Source organism: Peromyscus eremicus, chromosome 5 (assembly GCF_949786415.1).
Source record: "Peromyscus eremicus chromosome 5, PerEre_H2_v1, whole genome shotgun sequence".
Taxonomy (NCBI): domain Eukaryota; kingdom Metazoa; phylum Chordata; class Mammalia; order Rodentia; family Cricetidae; genus Peromyscus; species Peromyscus eremicus.
In genome coordinates, this window is record NC_081420.1 from 75,152,080 (window position 1) to 75,173,719 (window position 21,640).

The following is a 21,640-nucleotide window of genomic DNA, read 5'->3' on the forward strand; positions in this document are numbered from 1 at the left end:
ACTCCTGTTTGTGGCTATTTGACCTCTGATCTCCAGGCAACTTTATGTATTAACATACAAATAAAATATCACATTTCAGCACAAATAAAATATCACCACGTCTGTGCCAGTCTGGGCTTCATTCTATAGATTCCATACTGGTCCTTGAGGACTGTGTGCCTTTGCAGAGACAGGGGCCCAGCCAGCACAGTGAGCAGAGGAAGAGTCATCTGGATGGACAGAGCCAAGCGCCGCCTTCAGACAGTAAAAGACGCTACTTCACAACCAGATGCTTTCCTGTGGCAATTAAGTCCTTAAATCTGATTCTCAGATTTCCCAATTTCAGCAAATTCCATTTCTGCCTGGGTGGCTTCTTTTCAGAGAACAGAGGGAGGTAAGAGCTGGGAAGGGAGGAGAAGCACCTTCCTTTGTAGTCAAAGAGGGCAACCTGTCACCGAGGCAGGAGAACGCAGTTGGGGGGTGGGGGATTGTGTAAATCAGTGTGGAGGGATCTGTGCAAAGAGACTGTTTTCTGGTTTCCTACTGTATTTTCTTTTTAGTTTAAAAAGTTTATTCTTTGACAATTTCACACACACTACAATGCATTTTGGTCATTTTCCCTCATTAACCATTACCATGTTTTATGTTCTCCATCTGAAACCCTTCTTCCTGGCAGCAAATCCCCCCCTACTTTCGGGCTTTATGTGTGTGTGCACATGTGTGTGTGTGTGTGTGTGTGTGTGTGTGTGTGTGTGTGTGTGACTGAGCTTAGTTAGGGTTGCCCTCATGTGCATGCTGCTGGGTTACTTACCAGACCATGGGCAACTCACCAATGGCCACACCACTGAAGAAATCCGACTCCCCTCCCCTAACAGCCGTTAACTGCCAATAGCTCTTTGGGGAGCAGTAGGGCCTCCTGAGCCCTTCCTGATCCATGCTGGAATATTGACAGGCCCCATCTTGTGCAGGTAATCACAGCCGCTGTGACCTGGTGAGTTTAACAGTCACTCCACAACCAGAGGACAGCAGCTCACAACACCCCTCCCAGCCTCCTCTTACAACCTTTCCATTCCATCTTCTGTGAAGTTCCTTGAGCCTTGAGGGTAGAGTGTCCTACTGTATTTCCTAAGTGGGGACCAACCCATGGTGTGACATTCAGGCAAGTAACCAAGTGTTCCAGCAGAGTTGATCATGCTCTGGTAAATAACCCAGCACCATGAACATGCTGGCAACCCAAACTAAACTCCACACACACACACACACACACACACACACACACACACACACACACACAAGTAGGAGGGGGAATTGCTGGGAAGAAGAGGAGGTTCGGAGGGAGAGGATAAAACAGGGTAATGGGTAATGGGGGATATGAGCAAAATACATTATAGTGTGTATGAAGTTGTCAAAGAATAATATAAAGATATGTTTTAACTGAGGAAAAGAAAAGAACCCTGGTTGGTTTTCCCCCCACTTTGGATGCTGTTTGATCTGGTACAATCAGACTTAATCAATCCATCAAAAAAACTATTCATCAAAACCCTACCATATGTAGACTTGCCTAAAACTCTGCCCAATCTGCTTGATGGAGAAAATCCAAGCCCAGGCTCACATCATCCTTCAACTGAAATCCAGTGCAGAGATTTGCAGTCAGCTTTTGAACATTTTGAAAAATTAAATGTCTCAGAAAACCTTCCATTCAAACAGAGGCTCTTGGTCTTTCGTGTTGGGAGATGTGGGAAAGAGAAGGGAGGAGACCGTCCGGACAAGGTCCACTCATGTGAGCAGAGCCTTGCTGTTAAAAACAAAACAGAAACCACACAGAGAGAAAGACATCTCCTCACGTCCAGGAATTTGCCAGAGTTAGTTTTTCCAGTGGCCACTTGACTAGGATTGCTGAAAGCCTCGTGTCTGAAAAGCCACAGCAGGAGGAGTTGCTTCACAGGCAGCTGGCGGAGTTTTTCCTGCGCTTGGCTGCTGCAACGTGAGCTCACTCAGGAAGACTCAAAGAACCTTAAACCGCAAACCCATGGACCTGATACCATGGTGGAAATGTAAAAACACAGGGTCCGTTCCACAGTCAGAGCAAAGCAAGATGGACAGACAGGGAGAGTGAAGGGGACCCGAGATTAAAAGAAGCCCCTCAGCCTGGGATTCTTTTGCTTTTCCTGCTGCCCGACAGCCAAGAAACTTCAACACCACCATGACTTACTAAAGCTGCCTGCAGACATAATGTGTGTTTTCCTAAAGCTGTGTGATGTGAACCCTGGATCTTCACAACCGCAAATGAACCACGCCTACTCAGGATGGATGTTTGTGACCTCGAGTTTAGCAGTACTAACATTCCTCTCTCATCCCTAAATCTAAACAACACACTACACAAAAACCACTTTGCATCTTCACTTAGAGGAAACTATAAGAGAAATGAGCCAGCCAGTAGACTTTACTTAATTTGTGAATTTTACTTAAATACAAGCTTTGCTTGATCTCCAAGCCTTCCGAATCACACCCTTTGAAAATGTGACTGAGTGCCACAGCCTTCTAAACACACCCGAGTGGGACTCTTCTGAGAAGCCCACCCCTGGCTTGGGATCTTACACTGCTGTTTTGCTAGATGACTCCATCTGAATACCTAATAAACTCACTGACTTTGCTTCCACTAAGCAGCGCTTCCTGAAACATTTGCGGTGACAGAGTCAAGGATTCGCGTCACTTGAAAGGAGGACCCTAAGAGGGACTGGAACTGCAGACAGCTCTCTCGGCTGTCATCCCCCTGCAGCAGCTGACACAAGACATCTGAAAAACTGACAAGAAAACTTGTCTACGTGTTCCTTCCTGCACACAAACATGTCAGCTCATCAAAAATAGTCGGTTTGGAAGTCCAGTCTCTCCACCCAGTAACCACGAAGCTGTGGGAGTGGCTTGTCCTGGTCTTTGTAGTGGGGATTGGCTGTTCAGGAAGCTTACATCTCTGTGCACTGAGATACAATTTACTGCTAGAGTGATAACATTTGTTCTATTAAAAAGAGAATCATTTTAATCTACAGGAAGGACAGAAGTGAAGAGTAATTTGGGAAATTTTGCTCAGCTGGTATTTGGCTTTTGTCGAATCACACCCAACTTTGTTTAACCTTTTGAATATGGTCAATTTGGTGGTTTTGTTTCCTGCATGGAATTTTGGCTGTAATGGTTGGAGCTCTAGCAGCCATCATATACTCTTGAGGATATTCCCAGGATGCAGTGCAAAGACAGAAGACTGTGCCCTTGATGTCTGGAACAGAAGACATGTGTATCATGGACCCTGACCTCCTCTGATGCAGGGGGATTCCTAGGCTGATCTCTCATGAGCATGTCTTAATGTTGCATTTCTTTCACTTTGCATGCTAGAATTATACAATTTCATGTCAGGTTTGGTTCTAACATTTGTATGAGATTCATTCATGCTGTTGAACATAGATCCAGATAATTCTCTATCCTCACACACAATGCTCCCCTAGGAGATTAAACTAGTTTGCCATGTTACTCTGTGGGAAAATCTCCTCTGGACAATTACATACAGGGCTGCTTTGAATGCATTGTGTGTCTTTTGATCAACACATGTATATGTTCCTGTTGGGCATGGGCCTCCAAGTGAGGTAGCCAAGCCTGTGCTTAGCCTCAGTGGAACCTGCCAGCTCTCTGACCTGGCGGTTGTATTGCTTTAGAAACAAGAAAAGAGGGCTGGCGAGGTGGCCCAGTGGGTGAAGGCATCGTTCTCCTGAGACCCAAGTTGAAACCGTTTAATTCAACTCTGAATGACCTTTGACCCTAACCTATCTGTCCCTCTTGCTTCCCAGTATGTAGCTCAGCACACAGGGCACCTTAGTTTCATGCACCAGTCCTTTTCCTCAGGCTGGCCCTGCCCACTCCTCCCCACACAGCCCATTCTTCTTGAGTGCTCTCCCCATCTCCGGTCAACATCAATCCATCACACAACGTCTACCTCCAACGCCATTACGTAGATGAAGACTTTGCTGGATTTTTCTGCCTCACATTGCATTAGTCATATCTTATGCCTCTGTCCCCTTGAATCACTTTCAGTGCCCCTCGAGGGGGTCGCCTCTGATTTGCATGCCAAGTGTCCCCCAGAGGCTGGCACTCGAGGCTCAGACCCTCCTTTGGTGCCATTGGAAGCTCATGAAAACATTGAGAGGGTCTCATGCATGGTACTCGGGTCACTGAGGCTTGAGAAGGACAGTGGGACTTCCAACCCCTTCCTCTTCCTCTTCCTGAGGTGAGTTTCACTGTCACTCACTCCCACTATGATGTACTTACAGCCTGGCCAGGCCTAAAAGAACAGGGCCAGTCATGGGCAAAAACATCTGAGACAGAGTGTCAGAGCAAACCTTTCACTTTTTACTCTGAGTGGCTCAGAACTCGGAGTGGTGGTGGAAACCATGTAACACAACTGTCCTGGCTGGCTGCTATGGTGTCAGCCCCTGCAATCTCAATGTTCCTTGCCAGATCTTAGCTCCCTGAAGTCTGGAACTCTTGGAAGACATCCTGACCTGTTATAGTGCCCAGTAAATTAAATTGCATCCAATGACAACCTGTAAGCAGAGCTCTGTTCTGCATAGGGATAGATGTATGTGGAATGTGCCGGGTGCTTCCTAAGTCACTTATTTCTTATTTCTTTTTAAAATTTCTTTTATTATGTGTGCGAGGGGTGGGTAAGCGAGTGCCATGGTGCATGTGAGGTCAGAGGACAACTTGTAGAAGTTGGTTCTCTCCTTCCACAATGTGGATTCCAGGGATTGAAGTCTTGGGATAGAGTATGTCAGTCAGAATGAGCCAAGCTGGGCCACCATAATAAACAGCTGCAAAATTCCAATGTTTTCTAATCATGTGCTTAACTTGTGTGTGTCATACACACAAGGATGGATTCACGGCAGCCTCATGAAAAAGTGAGAGAAACTGTCATCACTTGCTGTGGTTGTACAGATCCTGTAGAAGAAAGAAAAAACAAGAGCCTGTGGAAAACCTTGCCCTAGCTGTGAAGGTAGAAGAGACAGACAACTGCCACTCCAGAATGTAGATGTAACCAACCGTCTTATTAAATAAGAAACACAGAGCCGATTCAGAGAAGAAAGCCAGGAGGTCAGAGCTAAGAGCCTCACCCTTCCTGCTTTAGCGATCCTCTTCAGTCAAGAGAGCTCTCCGAAAAAAGACCTACTTCCTGTGTGTATGTCTTTATATAGTCTAGCTGTTCTGCCTTCTCATTGGTTGTAAACCCAAACATGTGACTGCCTTGTCACTGCCTGTATGTACCGCCCTCCAGGTCCTTAAAGGCATGCGCCACCGCCGCCACGCACTTGCTATGGCTCTAATAGCTCTGACCCCCAGGCAACTTTATTTATTAACATACAATTACAATCACATTTCAGTACAAGTAAAATACCACCACACCAGACTGTTTCAGCAGCCAGGATATGTACCCTTTCTGTGTCCTCAAAGCCTGAGTGGTAAAGGAAGGCCAGAACTGGATCTAGGATAATCGTGTAACTATGTGGAGGATGGAAAGGTATTGAAGAAAAATCTTCATTTCTCATCTAGACTGAAGCCATTGGAATGAAAGATAATTCCCAGATAGTGTAGAAATGAGCAGGAAGAGAAGAGGGCCGGGGCTGGGGAGATGGCTCAGTGGGTAAAATGTGTGCTGGGTAACCATGAGGACCTGAGTTCAGATCCCCAACACACACACACACACACACACACACACACACACACACACACACATACACACACACACACATGGAGGCAGGGCAGGGTAAAGGCACAGAAGTTACAGAGAAGAATCTGCAGCATGTGTAGTTGGTGAGGTAAAATTAACCTGGAAGACAACAGCTCCAGAGCTCCAGCCTGAGGACAGGAGGGACAGTGGGCACTGGAGGTGGACAGGCCTGGAGAGGCATTTCTTTGGGATAAAGACGAGTTAAAGAAAGGAAGTTTTACACAATTCTGTTGTGTAAAAGCAAAAACCCAGCAAAGCCAATTCAGCGGGCCAGCACCTGGCCCTACAGCGGGGCTGCTGAGCATTCAGGGTCCGCCTTCATTGTCCAGCTCTGCAGGGAAGTCAGCTGTCCACGCTCCCTGCACCAAGCCATGGCTTTGGGGTGTTTCAGATAGAAACTTGGCTCACTTAAACAATTTTGGACGGGAAAATCCCAAGCTTTGTTATAGTCTTCCTAAGACTGCCCAACTGTGCTTAAACAAGTGTTATTCTCATCTGCATAATCCCCGCCTCTTTCAAGCTGCTTTGAATACAGAAAGTGCTTAATGAATGATGAATTCAGTCTTTTCACCAACAGGCCACTCTGTGCTCCAGCTTTCAAGCAGAGCCAACTCAGACAGGCAGGGTGGCAGCTCTGCCCTTTCTGTTGGTCCTTCTGTTGGTCCCACTACAGTCACCTATGATTTCTAGAAAGTTCCTTTGATAATCTCCAAATCCCTACTTACATATGCTAGAACCAAACAAGCAAAGAGATTAAAAACCCCTGGTTAGTAGAATCTGCAGTATGGTAGAAAAGAAGGACCTGCCTTTGAGGTTAGCACAGGCTCGAAGGCTCCATGGAGTGCCTGCCAGGAAGGGCTGTGCACTGAGTGCCCCTACACCTCTCACCCAGTGCCCACAGGCCCCCGCCATGTTGCTCATTCTGTGCAAGGGCTCAGTGATGTCCATCCCTGGCTGATGAGGAAGGAGTCAGTCATGCTCTGTAGCAGGTTTTAGTCACACACACACACCAGGCTTTCTGCTCCTCCGCCTTTCTCTGGCCCTGGCCCTCCTCTTCCTTTCCCTCCCCCTTTCATTGATTTTGACATTTACAAGTTTTGCTCCTGAACAGCACTCGGGAAGGAGAGGCAGGCAGATCTCTATGAAGCTAGCCTGGCCTACACAGTGAAATCTAGTTTTAAAAAAAAAAAATCCTATATGATTGCCAGAGGCTCAAAATTTTGATAATTTATTTTTTGTATGCTTTCCTTAGTTACTTGTGTTGTGTTAAAAGTTTTTTTTTTTGTTTTTTTGTTTTGTTTTGTTTTGTTTTGTTTTGTTTTTGTTTGTTTTTTTGAGGACTTGGGAACAAGACCTAATGTGAGCCTCAACAGGGTTGCTATTGGGAGTGAGGAAGAGGCACTCTCTTTGGGGTGTGTGACTGCTGGTAGGTTGCCCTCACCCTGGTTCTTGGTCCCACACCCATGTGTGCACAGCACAGTTGGACTGGGGAGGTGTTAACAGTAAAAAAAAAAAAAAAAAGAGGACCTGAAGTTTGAGGGTGTGTAGCCTAGTTTTATGTCAACTTGACACAAACTAGAGTCATTTGAGGAAGGGAACCTCAACTGAGAAAATGCCTCTAAGATGGGCCGTAGGCAAGCCTGTAGGGCATTTTCTTAATTAGTGATTGATGGGGGAGGACCCCGCTCATTGTGGCTGATTGAGGGCCCATTCCTTGGCTCATGCTCCTGGGTTCTATAAGGAATCAGGCTGGGCAAGCCATGCTGAGCAAACCAGCAAGCAGCACTCCTCCATGGCCTCTGCACCAGCTCCTGCCTCCAGGTAACTGCTCTGCTTTCCTTCAATAACGGACGATGATATGGAAGTGTAAACCAAATAAACCTTTTCCTCCCCAACTTGCTTTTGGTTATGGTGTTACATCACAGCAATAGTAACCCTAACTGAGAGAGGGAGACTGGTGGGTGAAGGCGAGTTAGATGAAAGTAATGATAGACAGGTATGATCAAACTAAGTATACGTATAAGTATATGAAATTTTCAAAGAATAAATTAAAAATGTTATTTAAAAAAAGAAATGAGTAGGAAGACCATAGAAGACACTTTATAACTCAGTGGTCAGCTGAGTTTTTAATGTGTTCATGTACCTGGGGTTCCCACCGTGATTTGTGGTGGGTTTTCCTTGCACTATCTGTCTCCTGAAGTGCCTTCCCTCACCTCTCTGCTCCTCCCAAATCATGTTTAGTCTTCCAGACACAGGTGGAAAACACAAGAGAGATATGGAATATTATTTTAAGGTGTGTTACAGTTGTTTATGCTCTGGAACATTTGTTTAACAATACAAGGATGTGTTGCATTCCTTTACATTGCATTTGTTTAACTCTGTGAAGCTCTGTTACTTTGCCTGTCTAAAACACCTGATGGTCTAATAAAGAGCTGAATGGCCAATAGCAAGGCAGGAGAAAAGATAGGCAGAGCTGGCAGGCAGAGAGAATAAATAGAAGGAGAAATATGGGAGGAGCAAGAGAACAAGGAAAGGAGGACCCTAGGGGTCAGCCACCCAGCCAGCCACAGAGTAACAGTGAAAGTAAGATTACAGAAGTAAAAAAAGAAAAAAGCCCAGAGGCAAAAGGTAGGCGGGATAATTTAAGAAAAGCTGGCTAGAAACAAGCCAAGCTAAAGCCGGGCATTCATAAGAAATGATAAGTCTCCATGTGTGATTTATTTGGGAGCTGTCTGGTAGGCCCTCAAAAGAGCCAAAAGAGCAAAGAATAAAAATAATCAACTATAGAGAGGTTCCTCAAAAAAATTGAAATATAGGGGTTACCATAGGACCTCGAAAGCATACTGCATATACACAGAGAAGAAATAACAACATCTGGGCACCATGCTCCTGCAGCACTGTCCCGAAATGCCAAGACTTTGATTAATTTTACTTTGGCTTGGGGCCCTCTACACTTTTAAAAAATTTATTGTGTGTTCACACGCACACCACAGCACACGCATAGGGTCAGAACTTTCAGGAGTCCGCTGTTTCCTTCCACCCTGTGGCTCTCAGGGATCGAACTCAGCTCGTTAGAGTTGGTGACGTGCCTTTACCAATGAGCCATATTGCCAGCCTAGCCATTTGTCATTGATGAAGAAAAAGAGAGATGCAACCTGTACTGCCATATCAGCAGACTAAAAGGTTCTCCTAATCTTTTAGAAACCTTGACTCAGGCCAAACCAGGATTCTTGGCTTTGACCTTGAACTTCAGGGCTACCTGGTGTGATGAAACAGAGTTGGTAGTTTTACTAAAGATACCTTTAGTATAGGTTCAAATGTGAGGAGACAGAGAGGTACAAGAGGAAAACAGGACACACCAAGAGCATGGGCATGGCTTTTCTAAGAGAGAATCTCAGAAAGTAAGACGTACCCAAATATGGTTGGGCTCCTCAAGGGAGGGGCGCAGTTCGTTGTCTCAGCATTAGCCATATACAGCATTTTGATGGCTCTCAAGTTACATGAAAAATGTTGCTAAGAAACACACACACACACACACACACACACACACACACGCACGCACACACACACCACTTTCTTTTTCTTTGATGCCTTGGCCTGAGTTATAATCAGATAAAGTAAAAACTGGAAGCCTCTAGGATTCCACAAGGCTTTTTAGTACATGTGCTTTCCATGTAAATGGAGTTTCTGGTGAGATTCCTAAAATAATATTGTAGCTTTACAGCCGCAAAGGAAAGAAGACCTCAGCCACTGTTACTGTATTAACCATGCTGGGACCCTTCTTCCAGGCTGGGAGAGGCTTCAGCTGGCTTTTGAGAAAGAGACTCCTTTTCTCTCATCTCCAAAGTTTTCCTCATACTTTTATCCCCATCTGTCTTGCCTCATCTTGGGAAATAAATGGATGAAGAAAATAGGGTGTTGGGTGTGGAAGTACCCACCTGTAAGCCCAGAACTAACACAGTAGGGGCAAAAGCTCAAGGCTAGCCTGGGCTACATGGTGGGAACCTGTCTCAATTCTGTCCTAGGCCCAACCCAAAATAAGAAAATATGGTATATGTGCATTTGTTCATACATGGGCGTGCGCACATGCGAGACACACACACACACACACACACACACTTCCTGGAATATTATTTAACTGTTAAAACTATGGAAAGCCCATCATTTCCAGCAACATGGATGAACCTGGAGGACATTATATTAAGTATAATAAACCAGACAGAGGAAGGAAAACACCGTCTCATCTCACATATATCTGGGGTAAATCCAGCTAAACACACAGAAGCAGAGAGTTCAAGGCCTGCCAGGGCTGGGTATGGAGGCAATGGGAAATGTTGGTCACAGGCATGAACATTCATTGATGAGGTGATGCCGGGGAGCTAATGATGGGTGCTGAGTGCAGTCAACATCACCATACTGTAAACTTGAAATCGGCAGAGACAGTGGAGCTTAGGCAATGTCAACACAGAAAGGGAGGAAGAGAGAGAGGAAGAGAGCAAGGGAGGGTGGGAAGGAGGGAGGGAGGACTGTGAGCTGGTGAATGTGTTTGTTAACTTGAGCATGGTAATCACCTCACAAGATGTGCATACATCAAACCCTCACTGTGTGCAATGTAATTACACAGTTATATTGATCAACTGTATCTCAAGAGAACTGAGACAAAAGAAGCAGGATTTGGATGATACCTTCTCCAAGGCTCCTTGCTAAGCCCCAGCTATCATCAGCTGCATCCTTCCCAGATCCTTCTCTGCTTGGTGGGACCCATGCAGCTCTCTCTTCTCCTTTTTCCTTAGCCTTTATGATGGTACATGTCTCTCTAGCTAGACTGCACAAGGGGCAGAAGCCGTAACCCAAGCCTTTGCTGAGTGTAGAAGGTGCTTCTGATGCTATCCGCTGCCTGAAGTTCCCACACCAGTGGAGACTGTGCCTTTTAGCACAACAGCATCCAACTCCAGTGATGCAGCCTTGGGGACTCTTACTGTCCAATGTGACCACCATAGAAAAGACCCAGAGCTGGGTTTGTGCTGCTGCTTTTCAAGTTATGGCCAGTGAGGCCCCACAGATCCCTCAAACATTACAGCCTGTTGTCACCACTCCTGGTTACTCTCCAGAACCTGACTGCTAGATTTATTCCTATTGCTCAAAACACTACATACTTGAGTCATAGACTATGGAGAAACTACTGGGTGGTGGTGGGGCACGCCTTTAATCCCAGCACTTGGGAGGCAGAGGCAGGAGGATCTTTGCGAGTTCAAGGCCAGCCTGGGCTACAGAGTGAGTTCCAGGAAAGGCACAAAGCTACACAGAGAAACTCTGTCTTGAAAAAAGAAAAAAAAAGGAAAAGAAAAAAGAATATGGAGAAACCCAGCTGGTACCAACCTAGAAGCTTCCTATTGGCTAACCTTCATAGTGCCATGTTCTATTTATACTTTCAGGGGCAGAAGAAACATTCAACAATAATCTTACCACCTGTGAACTCTTTGAGATCCAGTAATGACTGGCCAGGCAAGATATACCCACTGGGGCAACAGCAGCATGAATGCCATGAGAGTAATCAACCACTTTCTGCTTGGATTTAAAACATGCTCCACAGACATAAACTGTGCTTTGTACTGTTCTTGTAGCCAAAACCCTATGGCTGTGTCATAAGCCATAGGGGAGAACCCACTATTATTCTGCTAAGTGAACATAGTATACCGCATGTTTCATCCATCACTGGAGGAAATCCTTTTTGCAATAGATGGAAATTGATTCAGAGACCCACAACTACTCATCATGTAGAGACAAGACTAAGAGGCTGGAGTGCTCATCTCTAAACTATACATCTGCATCACACTTCCTCTCCCCAGAGCTCAGGGATCTGTGGAAGGGAGGGTAAGAAAGTTGTACTACCTAGAGGTAGTGGATGTCTGTGTGAAACAGTATTTGCTAGACCTGGCAGGGCTGTTACACACATTAACTCAGCAGCTGTGATGATATGCATAAGGTCTACACAAGATCTAGCCAGACAAAATCAAACTATGGACAGAGGAAGCGGTCATGAAGTCTCACTCCTACCCAAGAAGCTATTGGTAATCGATGGCTTCTGGGGGAGGGTAAGTTTTCTTTAGGGATGCAGCCCCTGAGAGTTTACCTCTGCTCTGGCAGCTGATCCTCCACTCATGAATATACAGGCAGCACCAAGTGGACTAAGTGGGTTAAGACTGGGGGGTAGAAAGGGACAGAGGAGAAACTGGGTGGGAGGGAACGGGGGATGGATTTGATTTAAACACATCATATGCAGGTATGAAGCACTCATTTAAAAAAAAAAGGAAAAAGATTTCTGCCACCACAAGTCTTGGTATGAGGGACAGTAAATGCCACTGTCTTGTTCTTTATCTTGCTGAAGTGTGGATGATGTTTAGACTCCTCTCAAGAGCACCAGGCTATCTCATAATTTAAAGTAATAAGCCTTCAAAACTCATTTCACTGGCACTTTATACACCTTGCCTCATTCTAATCAAATAGCCAGTGAAGGTTATATTCTTTTGCAAGTCATACTTGCATATAATTTATACCCCGAATTACCAGAAAGGTCAGGGAAGTGAACTGGCGATTGTCCTTAAGTGTGTGCTGGACATTGGTGGAGAAACCTCAGCAGTGGCAGAGACAGCAGCTTTATGAATGCCAATCAGCGTGGGAAAGGTCAATAAGTAAGTCCTGCACTGCCACCCAGACAGCAGTTTCCCTCACTTCCTCTCAGAAATAGCCATGACCTATTCAATAACATGAACAGTGAACATGCATCAAGAAAAGCCTCCAAGGGTTGGTGTGCACTGTTTCCCTAATCAACTCAGAAAGTGCTTACTGAATGCTTCCTGTATGTCAAATACAATTCTGGGCACTGGACATACAGCGATATATAAAACAAACACAAATCCCTGCCCTCCAGGAGCCCTTTCATCACCTAAGCCCTGTGCTAGGTGTGTTCACATTCCTGTAAGTGAGAAACTGGAGTTCAGACATAATGGCAGCCTGGTCAGGGTCAAACGGCTTAGTCAGTAGGCAAGACCGAATTCACATCCATCAGCTCATGCTCTCCTCTCTTGACATGGTAGTCTGTGAACACATTTCTAGGGCATAGATACTTTATAGAGGTTAATATTCCATAGCCCAATATGGATGAGAAATGTGTTACAGTTTGGATTCTTCTAGATACAGAAACTGAGGTCTAGTTTTATATAAATTCTGCCCGCTCCCTGCAGCCCATCCCTCCCCTTTCCCACTGTGTGTGTGTGTGTGTGTGTGTGTGTGTGTGTGTGTGTGTGTGTGTCTGTCTGTCTGTCTGTCTCTCTCTCTCTCTCTCTCTCTGTGTGTGTGTGTGTGTGTGTGTGTGTGTGTGTGTGTAAGTGAGTGCATATGTGTGTATGTATGTACATAGGTCTGTGGAAGTTAACTTCACTATCAGAGGGTCAACCTCAACTACCATTCCCTTTTTTTTTTTGAGGCAGGGTGTCTTACTAGCCTGGAGCTCACAGATCAGGCTAGCTTGGCTGGACAGCAAGTCCCCAGATCTGGGACTACAATGCATACTACCATGCCTTGCCTTTTGTTTTTTAATGTGGACTCTAGGAGTTTCGCTCAGGTCCTCATACTTGGATGGCGAACACATTACTGAGCTTTCTCTCCAGCCCAAGTTAAGCACGGATTCTTATGACACACTCTTAAGATGAAAACTTGGGGCAGGAAGGAGAATTGTGGATTAGAGGGAGGAGGGAATAGAAGGATTAGACAGGGAACTTGAGCTACAGTCAGGCTTTAGGAGACACCAGCTGACACATCGCAGGTTCTGTAGTAGAGTGACCATTCCCAAGTCTTCTGAGATGCAGCAAGGTGGCCAAACACTCATACCCTATGCCAGTCTGTGTTGAGTGTGGTCTATCCCAGGAAGGGACAGAACCTTAGGCAAGGTAGCTCTATTCAGCTGAGCTGATCCCCTCAGGAGGCTAAAATCTGGAGTTGGGGGTGGGGTGGGTCTTAGGGTGACTGCTGGTATTCAGGGTGATGTGTCCTTCATTCCTAATGTGATATGGAGTATGGGAGGGCATTTCCCAGCTTCCATCAGACTGCGTTATTTGTAAGCAGATGAAATGAGTGAAATGGAGTTCTTGGTTACCTGCTCACAGCCTTAAACAGTCAACTGCAGATTATGATTTACTAAGCAGACTTTCATGAATCCATAACTCGGAATACATGGAGGATTTATTTACTAGAATCAGCTGAAATATATTCTTAGGGGCCATATGTATTAAAAAGGAGCACAGTTGGAGCAATGTACAAAGGAGAACATTAAAAAGCAGAAGGGAACAAAGGGAGATCTAAATGGACACAGAACTACAGCTAGAACCTAGGATAAAACACTGGGGGAAGTTGTGGTTTTAGGTTAGACAATGGATTTTAGATCTAGCATCCAACAACACAAGTGGCCATAGGAAGGTCAGTCACCACCAACATGAGAAACTGCACTGCTTCCAGAACACCATAAATAATGCTTTAAAAAAAACCCATACAATAGTAAAACATGTTTGCAAATTACTTTTCTGATGAGAGATTTGTATCTAGGATATAGTATATGCCCACTATTAAGACAACCAACTAAAAGAAGGCTTACAAATAGCCAGTAAGCTCATGAACGGTGTTTGATGTCATTAGGCGCAAGATAAATGAAAATCCAAACTACAGTTCGAGATCACGCCACACCACTATGACGGTTTGGAGAAGGAGCAGACAAGAGCAGGTGTTGGTGGGGACCCAGCGACTGACCCTCATACAGTACTAAGGAATATGAAGTGGTGCAGCCACTTTGGAGAGGGGTCTGGTAGTTCTTCAAAAAGCTAATAGTCATCACATGACCCATCAACTCCCTTCCTAGAGGCAAAAACACAGTGCAAGCCTGGGGGTTTGGAGTTCAACAGGGACACTGAGGCAGATTGTCCCCTTTTATTATTTTTAATTATGTGTATGTGGGTGTGTGTAGGTGTATGAGTGTGTGCATGTGATTGCAGGTATCCAAAGAAGCCAGAGGCATTGGATCCTCTGGAACTGGAGTTATAGAAGGTTGTGAGCCACCCAATGTGAGAGCTGAGAACTGAACAGGCTGGGTCCTCTGGAAGAACAGTAAGTGCTCTTAACCCCTGAGCATTCCAGACCCAGATTGTTCTTTTGGAACAAAACAAGAAGTTTACTAGATGGGCAGACAACTGCATGGTGGTAACTCAGTGACCCTGATTAACGTTCATACCTATGATGCAGAATGGAGCCCTTATTATAGGTCTCAGAAGAAGGGTGTGGATTTCACAGTATGAGCCTGCAGCCATACTGTCCCTGATTCGCAGGCCGCTGGGGGCGGGGGTGGGGAGGAGAGAAGGGAATTCTGGAAAAGGAATGTGCAACTTCAAGGATGTGAGGAAAGTGAGGAGGAGGGATACATCCAGGCAAGGTGTACCCGTTATGGGGGTGAGAGGATGTGTGTTGTCACTAGTAACCCTCTGATGACCTGAGGGCAACCTGAGGTTTGTAGCTTGCTTTAGGAAATGAGAATGGCATCTGTCATTCTTCTGGAATTCAGGCACCCGGGGAGTCCATTTACAGACTCACAGAGGACTGCAAATGGGTGTGGCTTGAGTGGTGTCTGGTCTGGCATTCTAACACATGGGCCTGTGCACAACCTGGATGGAAGTGTTCTCAGTGACACTACTCAGTCAGCAGTAAAAACAACGGAATGTCTATCAAACAATGAATAGAAAGCCCAAATTTGGAACACTGATCTTCAAAAGGAGTCTTAAAAGCATCATGCTAAGTGAAAATAAACCAGATGCACGAAGAGCCCACACCATGTGATTCCACTTGTACAAAATGCTCAGAATAGGTATAGTCATCTGCATACAGGTTGTCAGTCCCAGGAGGTAGTGAGAAATGACCGCTATGAGGTTCTTTTTGGGGACGATGAGGGTGTCTAAAATTGGGTACCGATATTGGTCGCCTAATTTGAGGAACATACCAAACACCAGGAATTGTACTTACATGGGTGAAATACACTCTGTGAACTGACCAGAGCACTCTTGCAAATAGAAAATGATAAACTGTACCTACAGTAACTCCAGTGTTCGCAGCCAGCTGGCTCGATCCTGTTGTCCCTCCAGGGTTTCTCAAAAGGCGGGTGACAGGTTGCTTTGCTCCTGGGCTCCAGCTACAGTCTCCATCTCACTGCGACTCTCTGGAATCTTTGTTCTACAGCTCTCCTGTGTTAGCCAAGCATAGATCACACCTGTGCTCGATTGCACTGAGTGTTTCCAGAAGATGGCACTGGGGAATGGGAGACTTTTCCGGAAGGTTTAGAAAACAGGGGAGGATTTTGCCATTCAAGGCAAATGACTTCAGACTGGATTTGAAACATCTCCACCCACAAGTCTCCCCCGTTTCCTATTTTTGTGCATGGCTCCCCATCTCCCACTGCTCTGTTGGGACACTTAGCACTAGCAGGTGGACTCTGATAGTAAAGTCTCCATCTCATATGCAGAGAGATTTTTATCTCTTCCTCATCTTCGTACCCTTAGGCCTAACTCTAGGTGGCCAAACACGTCAAGAGGTTTTCTGTACAGTCACTAACTTTGAGTTTCCACCTCTCCCGGATCCTCTGAGAGGAAGCTCGATTAATGGCTTTTATCCAGTCGAGGGTCAAACTAGCAGCCACTATTCTCTCCCCACCACAAATAGTTTTCCTATGGTGGTGTCCAAGGTGAACCAGCCTAAGTGAAAGCAGAAACAGCGACAGTCGCTATGAGTGGTGTGAGGAGCAAGAGTTCCCTTAGTAAAAATGTAAAGCATAAACACCTTGCAGACTCACCTTCTCCAGGTCCTTCCAGGGCTCCACAGCTTGCTGTGTTCTGGCCACTCTGTGCATGCACTGCCCAAACATGGCCACTCTTTCCCAATGCTTTGCAGTTGGGTTGGTCTTTGTCGTTATTGTTGCAAATCCCATTTCCTCTTTCCAGACCCTTCCTTGACTTTGCTTGGATCCCTTCCTTTCTTTACTGACTGACGAGTGAGTGAGTGGCTGGAAAGCAAGTTCTCTGGATAAACAGAATGTGACAGTGTCAAGTAAGTAATAATGTTCTTACTCTTGTGACATGTCCGCCACACTACCAACCCCACCACTACACACCAGCCCTGTCCACCACACTACCAACCCCACCACTACACACCAGCCCTGACCACCACACTACCAACCCCACCACTACACACCAGCTGGGGGTCTTAGAGCACTAACTCTATGTGCATATGTGAAGACCTGGGCTTAATCCCCAAGATATGTGTATGTGTGTGTGTGTGTGTGTGTGTGTGTGTGTGCGTGTGTGTGTGCGTGTGTGTGTGTGTGTGTGCGCACGCGCGTGTGTATAAACTATGTGTATGTGTTGCTTTATACACTATAAATGTACTTGCTAAATATACGCTAGTCACATAATATGTCACAGGACCAATCCTCTAGAACAGGGATTGACAAACATTTTTCTGTAAATGATCAAAGAGGAAAAAATTGGGGGCCTTAGAGCATCTATTCTCTGTTGCTGCTGCTCAGCTTTGCTGTGTTAGCGCTGAAGCTGCCATAACTGCAGACAACTCTTCAATGCATAGGTGTGGCTGTGTTCTAATAAAACTTTATTTACCTGAGCCAATGGCATTGGAGTTAGCGCTGAGCGATGGCTTCCTTGGGTGGGAAGTTTCTTGTATACATTGTTATTAGGCCACTCAAATATAAGCTTCAATCCAATATGATGTCCTTTATTTCTTTGTTATTATTTTTAGTTTGGGAGTTTTGTTGCTGTTGCTGTTGTTTTGATTTGTTTTTGAAACAGAGTCTCATTTAGGAGCCAGGTTAGCCTCAAACTTGCTATGTAGCTGAGGCTAGTCAAAGTCTTTATTTTATTTTTACTTGTTATTATTCTATTGTGTGTTACTTTATTTTTATTTGTTATTATTTGGGTGTGTAAGTGTGTGTGTGTGTGTGTGTGTGTGTGTGTGTGTGTGTGTGTATCCACGTGCATGCAGATGTCAGAGGACAGCTTGCAGAAACGGATTCTTTCCTTAAAATATTTGGGTCCCAGGGACAGAACTTGGGCTGTTAGGCTGAGTGGGAGGTGTTTCACCTGCATCTGACTGATCCCTAGCTGTAAGTCCTTGATCCTCCTGCCTCCACCTCCCAAGTGTTGGGATTAGAGACCTAGATCACAACACTTGGTTTATTTTGTTTTTCTAATCTAGGACTCCCAATCTAGCCTAGGTTACTCTAGAACTTTCCATTCTCCTGCCTCAGTCTCCCAAGTTGTACAATAACAGGTGTGTACTGCAATAGCCAGGGCTTCATTGTCTTCATCATTTGACCTAGCCCTGAGTCCACTACTTAGAGAATAAACACGAATATTTGCTAAATAAAGTAAAGGTAATTCTTGTCAGTAAACAGCCAAGGGGATACTCAAAATTTTTCTGTGACTGAAGACATGCCTTCAGTCAGAAGATTCTGTTGATTAGAAGGTGTGGGAGGAAGACAAGGAGTGAAAAGGTCGAGACAACCAGAAAGAAGCACTGGAAGCCGTTTTTTAAAGCATTTATTTTATTTATATTTGTGTGTGTGCACACGCGTGGGTGTGCGCGAGTGCACTGGATCCCCTGCAACTGGAGTTACAGATGGTTATGTTCTTGTGCATTCTGGGAACCAAATTCCAGTCCCCTGCAAGAGCATCAAGAGCTCTTAACCATCTCTTCAGACCCTGAAGTGTTGTTTAATTATAGGAAAGGAAAGTTTATCATAAATTTACTTCAGTCCAGCTGGGCCAGCATCATATTTCATAAAAGATGTAGATTTTCTATTAAGGGTTTATTGAGTGACTATGTTAATAGCACAGATTGTGGCTGGCATTGAGATGCTGTGGCTTTTGGTTTCATATAGAAAAAGCAAGTTTCTGCTTGCCTGGTGCAGATCCAATGAAAACCCTGCCTCGAGTCAGTTGTTTCGCATGTATTGTCTGGGCAGGACATGTGACATGAGATGTTGGGAACACAAGTCCTGAAGTCGCACTGCTCACACCTGACCAGGGATTCATCACTTCACTGGGAGCAACTCTGTGAGTAACTCTGTGACTCTGCCTTGTGGTGACTGAAACTGACAGAAGCCATTCAAGGAGGAAAGATTGGTTTAGCTCATGGTTTCCGTCCATCGTGGCAAAGCCAGTGATGGAGGCTGTTAGACCACAGCAGTCCAGGAAGCAGAAAGCAGGCGGGGAAGGGAGACCTTCCAAAGCCTACCCCTAGAGACCCACTCTTCCGGTTAAACCCCCCCCTCCTAAAGGTTCCAGAACCTTCCCAAACAGCACCACCAGCCGGGGAGCAAAAACGCAAAACATTGTCCCATGACCTTTCCTGTTCAAGCTGAAAGAGTCTCCCTAACTATAGGACAGGAAAGGGAAAGAATAGTTCCTGCCTCGGAGGCACTGGTGAAGTGAGGTGCTGCCGGGGCTGCCTCAGGTTGAGCTCTGGAGACCTGAGTTCTTATCTTCATCCTTCCTCACCCATCTTCACAGCATGGAGGTAGGGGGTGGAGGCGATGCAGGGGGGGGGGGGTGAGCCAGACATGATGACTCCATCTTATCAGTGAGCTGGAGTTGAAGGGTAGCTTCCCCTGAACCACCCAGGGCTGGAACACCAAGGATCTTTGTTTGTATCTCCTCAAGGCTTCCTCAGGAGACCCAGGACAGGATACCTTAGCTATAATTCCAAATTCACTTTACAAAATAGCCTAAGCCTCTCACATCTACTGTTCTTGTCCTCTCTAAAAGGGAAACCAAGGCTCATGGGAAAGAAGCTCTGTAAGGTGTGACAATTTTTCTTCGCTACATAATCTTTCTCCCCCAAAACACACTGGCTTTGTTAGGAAGTATAATAATAGCTGTCTTTCTGTGTTCTGTCCCTGGCTACTTTTCAAATCCAAGCCCATGATCTTTTCATTGTGTGTTTTATTTTAATCAGGAAAGACCTAAAATTTGGCTCTGAAAATTTCCTTAATCTGTAAGAAGAAATAATCCCCTGGAAGTCCAGTTGTTATGACCAAAGAGAAAAAACAAGGCTCTGACCAGAAATGCCCACACGGAAGCCACGGGACTTTCATAACAAAATTGCTAAATTCATGTCATATCCCTTCTTGGACATGTTCTAGATAGATCTGCCAAAAGCAACAAAAATCACTGCTGCCAGCAAAGGTCTTCAAAGGCAGTGGCGGTGACAATGTTCCCCTCTGGCCAGAGCTTAAAAGCAAGAGAGTGGAATCACATCCCGGGAGAGTGCACTCTTCAAAGCGCTTTCAGACAGGGGAAGCATTGCCTCTGACCTCCGGACAGCTTTCTCTGGCCATTTCCAGGATATTTGTTTCCAGAAATATTTCTTCCTTTGCTTCATTCCCACCAAGAAGCGCTCACAGGATGGCCATTCACCTTTAGGGGAGCATCAATGACAAAGGGGAACCCACACAAATGGGAGCAACAGCCTCGGAATTACAATGTCCAAAGCAGACTTGTGAAAGGTGAACATAGGCAGGAAGGGGCATTATGTGCATACAGTACTTACAGTATTTATATCTGAACCGCTGGTCCCCTGCCAGCCTCGGTTTCCTCTTTACAACTGAAGGGAGTGTGATCCACTGAGTGCTGATGGTCTGTAAGAGTGAATGTGCAAGTGGGTCCAAGCTATGTGCACCCAGGAGTTCTCTGTCTGGTTAAGGAAGGAGTCATACAATCCTACTAGATCACAGAAAGTCAAGGTCACCTCCGTTTAAGGATGGTGCCAGAGGACATCACTTCTGGACTACGTTAAAACTTGAGCCAGCCTGGTTACACAGGCCTGTAATCCCTGCTGCTACTCCAAAGACTGAGGCAGGAGGATCACAAGTTCAAAACCTACCTATGTCAGAAAGTTCCACACCAACTTTGGTAACTTAATGAGACTTTGTCTCTAAGGAAAAAAAAGGGGGGATGGGGGGGAGCTTACAAGATGGTTCAGAGTGTGAGAGCACTGTCTACCAGGACCCACATGCAGAAAATAGACAACTGACTCCCATAACGTCTTTGATATCTACCTACTACATGCTAACACACACACGCACACACACACACACACACACACACACACACACACACACACGGGTTGAGTTAAGGACTAACATTTTGAAATTTTTAGACTGAATGTATCAAAGCTTAGGTAAGCCATTGATGAGGAACCCAGTGAGATAGGAAGTTAGGTCAAAGGTCATTTGAAAAGCTGAGCACTTACAGTATGAAGGCAGAATCACCTGTTTAGAGGGATAATCTCATTTTATTTTGTTGAAATGGGGTGTCATTGTTTGACCCAGGCTGGATCTTCCCACCTCTGTCTCCCGAGTGTTGATTAAAAGTAGTGCTTGTTCACCATGCTGGCTTGGAAGAACTTTAGGATGTGAGTATTAATTTAAATTCACCATGGTTCATTTCCTATAGGGCAATCAAATAATAACAGAGGTACTGTCTTTCCTAATACAAAGACATTAATTTATATCTCTATTGGGCAAAAAAAAAATCTACAAGTTAACATGAACTTCGGAGAGTTTGAACCCAAGTCAATAGAAAATATTGAGCCAAACACAGAGAAAACCCATAGACAATTCAACAACTATTGAGTGGTACCTTGGTCTGTTTGCACCGCTGTAGCAAAATACCAAAGACTGGGTATCCCATAGCAACCGGTTTCTCATTCTGGAGGCTGAGTTCCTTTTCTGCTATGTCCTCTTGTGGTGGGAGGGTCAGTGGAGTGTCTGATTATTCTTCTGCA

The 21,640-nt window shown here is 45.3% G+C and overlaps 1 long non-coding RNA gene across 1 annotated transcript; it reads left to right on the forward strand.

Moving 5' to 3' along the window:
- Positions 1 to 870: 870 nt before the first annotated feature.
- On the forward strand, positions 871 to 21,243 carry LOC131910566 (uncharacterized). Its single transcript, XR_009379162.1, has 3 exons — positions 871 to 970; positions 18,735 to 18,909; positions 19,811 to 21,243. It is a non-coding gene; the product is annotated as an uncharacterized LOC131910566 (long non-coding RNA).
- Positions 21,244 to 21,640: the final 397 nt, after the last annotated feature.